The sequence below is a fragment of the Pleurodeles waltl genome, chromosome 7, assembly GCF_031143425.1.
Source record: "Pleurodeles waltl isolate 20211129_DDA chromosome 7, aPleWal1.hap1.20221129, whole genome shotgun sequence".
In the NCBI taxonomy this organism is placed as follows: Eukaryota; Metazoa; Chordata; class Amphibia; order Caudata; family Salamandridae; genus Pleurodeles; species Pleurodeles waltl.
The window spans coordinates 589,152,566-589,160,482 of NC_090446.1; positions in this window are offsets into that span (position 1 = coordinate 589,152,566).

The following is a 7,917-nucleotide window of genomic DNA, read 5'->3' on the forward strand; positions in this document are numbered from 1 at the left end:
GTTCAAGAAGTCTGAACACGGTGGTCATCTCAACACTGCAAAGAGGGTCCCACGACACCGGAGATCAACTCAGGGAGCTGAGCATCGGAAAACAGAGTGCTTGGAATCTAGGCTGTGCATGCATGCAGGATTTCTTGGAAATGTGCACAGAAGCCCTTGTAGCTGCAGTTCACGCGGTGCACAAGGTTACTGTCTGGAGAGGGGAGGCAAGGACTTACCTCCTTCAAATTTATACAGTTGGACCACTGGATAGTCTGGGTCACTTGGGTCCACCACCTGTGTTCCACGGGCCACGCTCGTCAGGATGAGAGCGGTCCCAGAGTACCGGTGATGCTGAAGTTTGGTGCCTGCTGAAGCAGGGGGAAGATTCCGTCGACCCACAGGAGATTTCTTCGTGGCTTCCAGTGCAGGATGAAGGCAGACAGCCCCTAAAGCATGCGCCACCAGGAAACAGTTGAGAAAGCCGTCAGGATTAGGCGCTACAATGTCGCTGGTAGTCTTCTTGCTACTTTCTTGCAGTTTTGCAGGCTTCCTGGAGCAATGGGTGGTCGATCCTTGGCAGAAGTCGAAAAGAGAGGTGCAGAGGAACTCTGGTGAATTCTTGCAAGTCGTTATCTGAGGAAAAGCCCACTGGAGAAACCCTAAGTAGCCTTCAGAGGAGGATTGGCTACCTAGTCAGGTAAGCACCTATCAGGAGGGGTCTCTGATGTCCCCTGCTGGCACTTGCCACTCAGAGGCCTCCAGAGTGCCCCCACACCTCTGAAAACAAGATGGCAGAGGTCTGGGACACATTGGAGGAGCTTGGGGCACCACCCCTGGGGTGGTGATAGACAGGGGAGTGGTCACTCCCCTTTCCATTGTCCAGTTTCGTGCCAGAGCAGGGACTGGGGGTTCCCTAAACCAGTGTAGACTGGCTTATGCAAGTAGGGCACCATCTGTGCCCTTCAAAGTAATTCCAGAGGCTGGGAGAGGCTACCCCTCCCCAGCCTTTAACACCTATTTCCAAAGGGAGAGGGTGTAACACCCTCTTTCAGAGGAAATTCTTTGTTCTGCCTTCCTGGGACTGGGCTGCCCAGACCCCAGGAGGTCTGTGGGGTGGCAGCAGCGGTAGCTGCAGAGAAAACCCCAGAGAGCTGGTTTGGCAGTACCCAGGGTCCATAGTGCAGCCCCGGGGATGCATGGAATTGGCTCCCCAATACCAGATTTGGAATGGGAGGACAATTCCATGACCTTAGACATGTTACATGGCCAACTTCAGAGTTACCATTGTGAAGCTACATATAGGTATAGACCTATATGTAGTGCACACGTGTAATGGTGTCCCCGCACTCACAAAGTTCGGGGAAGTGGCCCGGAACTATATGGGGGCACCTTTGCTAGTGCAAGGGTGCCTTCACACTTAGTAACTTTGCACCTAACGTTCAGCAAGTGAAGGTTAGACATATAGGTGACTTATAAGTTACTTAAGTGCAGTGAAAATGGCTGTGAAATAACGTGTGCGTTATTTCACTCAGGCTGCATTGGCAGTCCTGTGTAAAGGTTTGTCCGAGCTCCCTATGGGTGGCCAAAGAAATGCTGCAGCCCATAGGGATCTCCTGGAACCCCAATACCCTGGGTACCTAGGTACTATATACTAGGGAATTATAAGGGTGTTCCAGTGTGCCAATTGAAATTGGTAAAAGTGGTCACTAGCCTATAGTGACAAATTTAAAGGCAGAGAGAGAGCATAAGCACTGAGGTTCTGATTAGCAGAGCGTCAGTGACACAGTAAGCACTACAGACAACACACACATAGGTCACAAACTATGAGAACTGGGTTCCTGGCTAGCAGGATCCCAGTGACACAGGCAAAACACACTGACAAATAGGGTTTTCACTATGAGCACTGGGGCCCTGGCTAGCAGGATCCCAGTGAGACAGTAAAAACACACTGACATACACTCACAAACAGGCCAAAAGTGGGGGTAACAATGCTAGAAAGAGGCTACATTCTCACATCCCCCTACTAGAGGAGGAGGGTGCTGTACATCCAGACCTGCTACCTCTGAGAGGGGGTGAGAGTGATGGTGAGGATGAAGAGGGGAAAGATGACCACTCCAGGAACCAGCTGATCCACCTATACTTCCAATGACTATGAGGTATTGTTCACTGGTGATGTTGTCTGCACTGCATAATGTTTGTCTGACTAATGTTTTTGGGGATGTGGTGCCTGTAGTCATTGACACTGTTACCTGAAGACTAAGGTGGCATGTGCCATGGAAACAAACATGGTGTACATTTTGGTTTACTCCAGACGATATTGTGTGTGGGGTACCATTCCTGCAATAAAGGTATAAATATGGAATTGATTGGCAAATGCATTCACACTTACAATTGAATATTCATAATAACAGGGGACATACGAATTGGTGTAAATGTGTTTTATTACGTGTCACAATTGCATAGATGCGCTGTACAGTGATAGGGAGTGGGCTCATGGTGCATGTCCATACAAGGTACATGGGCTCAGCGATTGGTGGCAGTGGGTATTGGTCCAGATGTCCCTTGCAAGTTGTTATGTTGCTATTGGTAGGTGAGGATGGTAGCATAGTGGCACACTTGGGAGACAGTTCATGTCAAAGTCACTTCTTTGTGTAGGCCTTGGCCTTGGCAGGTGTTCCAGTGCCATATCTGGGTCTGAGGGCACGTTTGAGTGTCTGGTGCTGGGCTGCACGAGTAGGGGTGCTGGTCTCTTGTGTGTCCTCTGCCAGTGCCACCAATCCAGTTGCTGCTGCAGATGTAGAGGGCAGGTCTGTGTCCTGGGTTGTGGTAGGGGCTTCCAGGTTTGTGGGGGTCTCAGGCTGGCTTGGGTAGTGGTGCTGCGGCACCCCTGCAATAGTGGCCATGGTGGCATTGAGTTGTTTCCACTGCTCCATGGTCTCTTGGTATTGGGCTATCTGCAGCCTTTGACTCTGCTCCAGGGTGGCCAGGATATGGCCCATCCTGTCTTGGGTATGGTGGTATGCTCCCAGGACCTCAGAGATCACCTCCTGGGTTGCAGCATCCATCCTTTGGCCTCCCCCCTGGGCCACTGATGTCCTCCCACTAGGCCTAGCCCCCTGTGCCTATGTCCCCTGCACAGGTCTGATAGTCCCACTTGCACTGGGGCCATCATCATCCTGCCTGTTAGTTGGTGGTGACTCTGGCCTTTGTACATGTGGTCTGCCAGTCTGTGGCCTGGAGACACTGGTGTGGGGTCGTTTGGCCTGAGCTGATGGTGGTGGCTGGGTGGTAGAGGTGTCAGTGGTATCCTGGGTGGGGCCGCTGGAGGATGATATCCCAGGACTGTGTGATGGGCCAGGGTAATCCCCACTGTCCATACATCCCTCTCCAGTCTACTGAGTGGGGCCTCTGTTTCCATGTGGGGCGTTGGCACTCCTTGGCCTTTCTGTCAGGGTGGCATGGGTGGTGGCACCTGTGGCAGGGGGAATGGACATGTATGTTACATGTACTAATTCGGATAAGGATGCACAGCTCTGCCCTATTTTGTGCTGTTTATTCCCCTGTCGTGCCATGCAGGGACCTATTGTGGGGTTGTCCTTACATTTTGCATGGGATGTGAGGTGCATTGTGGGTGCTGTAGTGCCATTGTGATTACTTGTAGGGGTAGGTGGCTGTGCACAGGGCGAGGGATGTGGGCCTGTTGGTGGGTTTGTGGGCATGCAGGGTGCTGGATGTAGTGATTGTGGCCTGGGTGGGGTAGTGGTCCTGGTGGTAGTTGGAGGGGTGGGGTGGGACATGCATTACAGGTGTGGTGGATGTGAAGAAATTGGAGATGACTTACCGAGGCCAGTCCTCCAGTGAATCCAGTGAGGCCCTCAGGGTGCATGATAGCCGGTACCTTCTCCTCTCAATCAGTGTAGTCGGGGTGTAGGTAGGGGTCCTCCTCCAGTCTTCTGGACTGCAATGTTGTGCCTGGATGCCATAGAGCTAACCTTCCCACGCAGGTCGTTCCATCTCTTGCGGATGTCGCCCTTGTGCGTGAATGGTTTCCCATAACTCCATCTTGCTGGCGATGGGTGTATGCTGGACCTCTGCCCGAACATTTGTGGCTCGACCTTCAGTATTTCGTCCACCATTGTCCTTAGCTCCCTAACTGTGAAGCGGGGTGCTTAGGGGGAGCCATGGTGTGTGTTGTGGGTGGTGTGTTGTAGGATTATTGGTGAGGGTGCTGTTGTGTGGTTGGGTGTGTGACTTGTGTGATGTTGAGTTCAGTGTATGCGTGTTGTGTTGTCAATATCTGTTGTGCTATTGGTGTTGCAAAGGATTTTTGGGGTGTGTATGGGAATGTTTTATAGTGTTGTGGATGTGTGTCAGGTGTGTGGGTTTCAAACATGCCCATGTGTGCATTTCTTGCTGTTGGGTCCCATTGCTGCCTGTGGCAGTCCATACCGCCAATGGTTGTTCAACATCCACTATCCACTGCAGTGATTTGTGCATCATTCTTTGGAGGGCGGGGATTTGTCTGCTTTGCGGTGGCTGGGTGTACAGCCTTTCTGTCATCAAGGGTCCTGGTGATGGCTGGAGGTAGCAGAATTTTTGGAGGTTTCTGTTTTTGGCATCATTATATGGCGGTGTGCTGTTCACCACAAATGGCGGTCTTCTGTTCACCGTTGCCACAGTGGTTGGCGGTGTTTCCCGCCATGTTCATAATGACTACCATAGTTTGGTTAATGTGGAATTTGTAGGAAAGTACCCTCTTTCTTGGCATGGTTACCCCCTTTTTCTGCCTGATGTCAGTGTGCTTAACTGTGTTCAGTGGGATCCTGCTAACCAGGATCCCAGTGATTATGCTCTCTCTCCCACAACGCAGTATTTCACCTGCAATTGGCACATTGGTGCCCCACTATAAGTCCATAGTACAAGGTACCTAGGTACCCATGGCATTGGGGTTCCAGGGGATCCCTAAGGGCTGCAGCATATATTTTGCCACCCATAGGGAGCCCAAGCAAAGGCTTCTGCAGGACTGCCATTGCATCCTGCGTGAAAAAGTGCAAGCACCCTTTCACTGACATTTTTCAATACACCAGGATACTTATAAGTCACCCATATGGGAGGCCTTCTAGCCCAGAGGAAAAGGTGCAAAATACCTGTGTGTGAGGGCACCCCTGCACTAGCTGAGGTGCCCCCACATACTCCAGGCCCATTTTCCCAGACTTCATTTGTGCGGGGACGCCCTTTCACGCGTGTACTGGACATAAGTCACTACCTATGTCCAGCTACATAATGGTAACTCCGAAAATAGGCATGTTTAGTATCAAACATGTTGGAAGCATACCCCAAGGCTTTTGCAAGCATTGGTTGTATGATTCCATGCACTCTGGGGGCTTCTTTGAGGACCCCCAGTATTGCCATTACAGCCTTCTGAGGGTTTCCAGGCAGCCCCAGCTGCTGCCACCTCTCAGAGAAGTTTCTACCCTCCTGTTGCTTGAAACGCTCGAGCCCAGGAAGGCAGAACAAAGGATTTCCATTGGGAGAGGGGTGTTACACCCTCTCCTTCTGGACATAGGTGTTACAGGCTTGGGAGGGGTAGCCTCCCCAAGCCACTGGAAATGCTTTGAAGGGCACATTTGGTGCCCTCCTTGCATAAACCAGTCTACACCGGTTCATGGACCCCCAGTCCCTGCTCTGGCGTGAAACTGGACAAAGGAAAGGGGAGTGGCCACTCCCCTGTCCATCACCACGCCAGGGATAGTGCTCAGAGCTCCTCCAGAGGGTCCCTGGGTTCTGCCATCTTGGTTTCAAGGTTGGCAGGGAACTCTGGGAGCATCTGAGTGCCCAGTGCCAGCAGGTGATGTCAGAGCCCCCTCCTGATTGGTGGTCACCCAGCTAGGTGACCAATACCCCTTTCAGGGCTAATTAGGGTCTCTCATTTGGGTGGTTTTTCAGATTCGGATTTCAAGACTCCAGCAGGAATCCTCTGCACCCTCCACTTTGACTTCTGACCAATGATACTGCATCTGGACTCTTCAGGACCCAATAAGCTTCAACAAAGAAGCAAGACACAAGACGCCTTCTGCAACATTGTATTTCCAGCTCCTTCCAGCAACTGCAACATTTCCCCGGTTGTCCATCCTCTGAGGACAGTCTGTCTTCAGCCTGCATCAGAAGAAAGAAGGAATCTCCCTTGGGGTGAAGGAGTCACTCCCCAGCTTCTGCAGATACCAACTGCGATGACGACCGGCTGTGTGGATCCCCTCTCCTGCTGAGCTGTGTGGATCCTGGACTGAAGTGGTCCCGACGGTCCCCTCTTCCAACTGTCCGACTTGGGTGAAGGTAAGCCCTTGTCTGCCCAAGCAGGAAAGTACCCCCATGCAGCATGTCATTTGCAGCTGCCAAGGCTTGTTGGCATCCTTCCTCCATGATCTTAGTGCATCTTGAAGCTGCAGCCCCCAGCACTCCTTCCTGTGACGCACCGCTCCCTGAGTGGTTCTCCGGTGGCGTGGGAGCCTTTTTCGAAGTGCTGCGTGGGCCTCTATTGCAACTTCCCTGTCTCTGTCCTGTGGGACTCCTGTGGGCGCTACCTGATCTTCTTTGGGATCTCTGTGCTGCTGAGAGCCCCCTCTGACTCTCCTTCCTGGGTAGAGTCCATCTGGTCTTTCCTGGTCCCCGGAAGCGCCATTTTCCGCTAACCATGAGCTTTGCTTGTGCCAAGGCTTGTTGCCGGACTCCGACGACGCAACCCTGACTGCAATCTTGCATCCGGCGTGGGACATTACCTGCACCCTCCAGGAGCCCGACTTCGTCTTCTTGGGTGCAGTGCTGACGCTTCTTCTTCACCGGTGGTTGTCCTTTTGCACCTTCAGCCTGGTGGGTAGGGGCTCCTCCCCTTCCTGGACTCTTATGTGCTTCTTCGATTTGGTCCCCTTTTTCCACAGGTCCTGTGGTCCAGGAATCCACTGTTGGTGTCTTGTAGCCTCTTCTGGATTTTGCAATATTCTTCTTTACTTCTCTGTGTGTTTCCTGGGAAACTTACTGTGATTTACTCCTGTTTTCCTAGTCACTGGGGTGCGTTGTGGTACTTACCTTTGAGTAGTACTCCCAGCTCCCCTCTACACACTACACTTGCCTAGGTGGGGGACCGACTTTTGCATTCCACTTTCTTAGTATATGGTTTATGCTCCCCCAGGCCTATTTCTTCCCAATGTGATTTTCACTAATTGCACTGTTTTCTAACCGTTTTTATGCCTATTTCTGCATACTAGTGTATATAACTTGTCTATTACTTACCTCCTAAGGGAGTATAGCCTCCATATTATTTTTCGTATTTGTGTCACCAAAATAAAGGACGTTGATTTTTCTAACTGAGTATTTTCTTTCATGTGTGTAAGTACTAAGTGTGACTACAGTGGTATTGCATGAGCTTTGCATGTCTCCTAGATAAGCCTTGGCTACTCATCCACAGCTACCTCTAGAGAGCCTGGCTTCTAGACACTGATTACACAACACTAATAAGGGATACCTGGACCTCTTATAAGGTGTAAGTACCATAGGTACCCTCCACACACCAGGCCAGCCTCCTACAGAAACCTGACACCAACTTAGGAAGAAAAATGCAGTGTGTTCTCATTACCACTCTATTACTATGGAATACTATATATGGTTCAATAGCACGCGCATAGAGCCTCAATCTCACTAACTGCATGCAGAGTTAAAAGCAACTTAGAAAGATGATTTCTATGTAAGATGCTGTAAAGAGGTTTTGTGAATGGGTTCATAGGGGGTGGTCTCATACATTGAGATAAAAAAATAGCTCCCAAGGAGGAGACTGGGACTAAACAGGTGAGAATAACTTTTTAACACCTTAGAAATCTTTAACCACAGGCATTCTAAAGAAGGAGGCTTGTGATGAAGGTAGTTATGGTCGTAAGGTATACT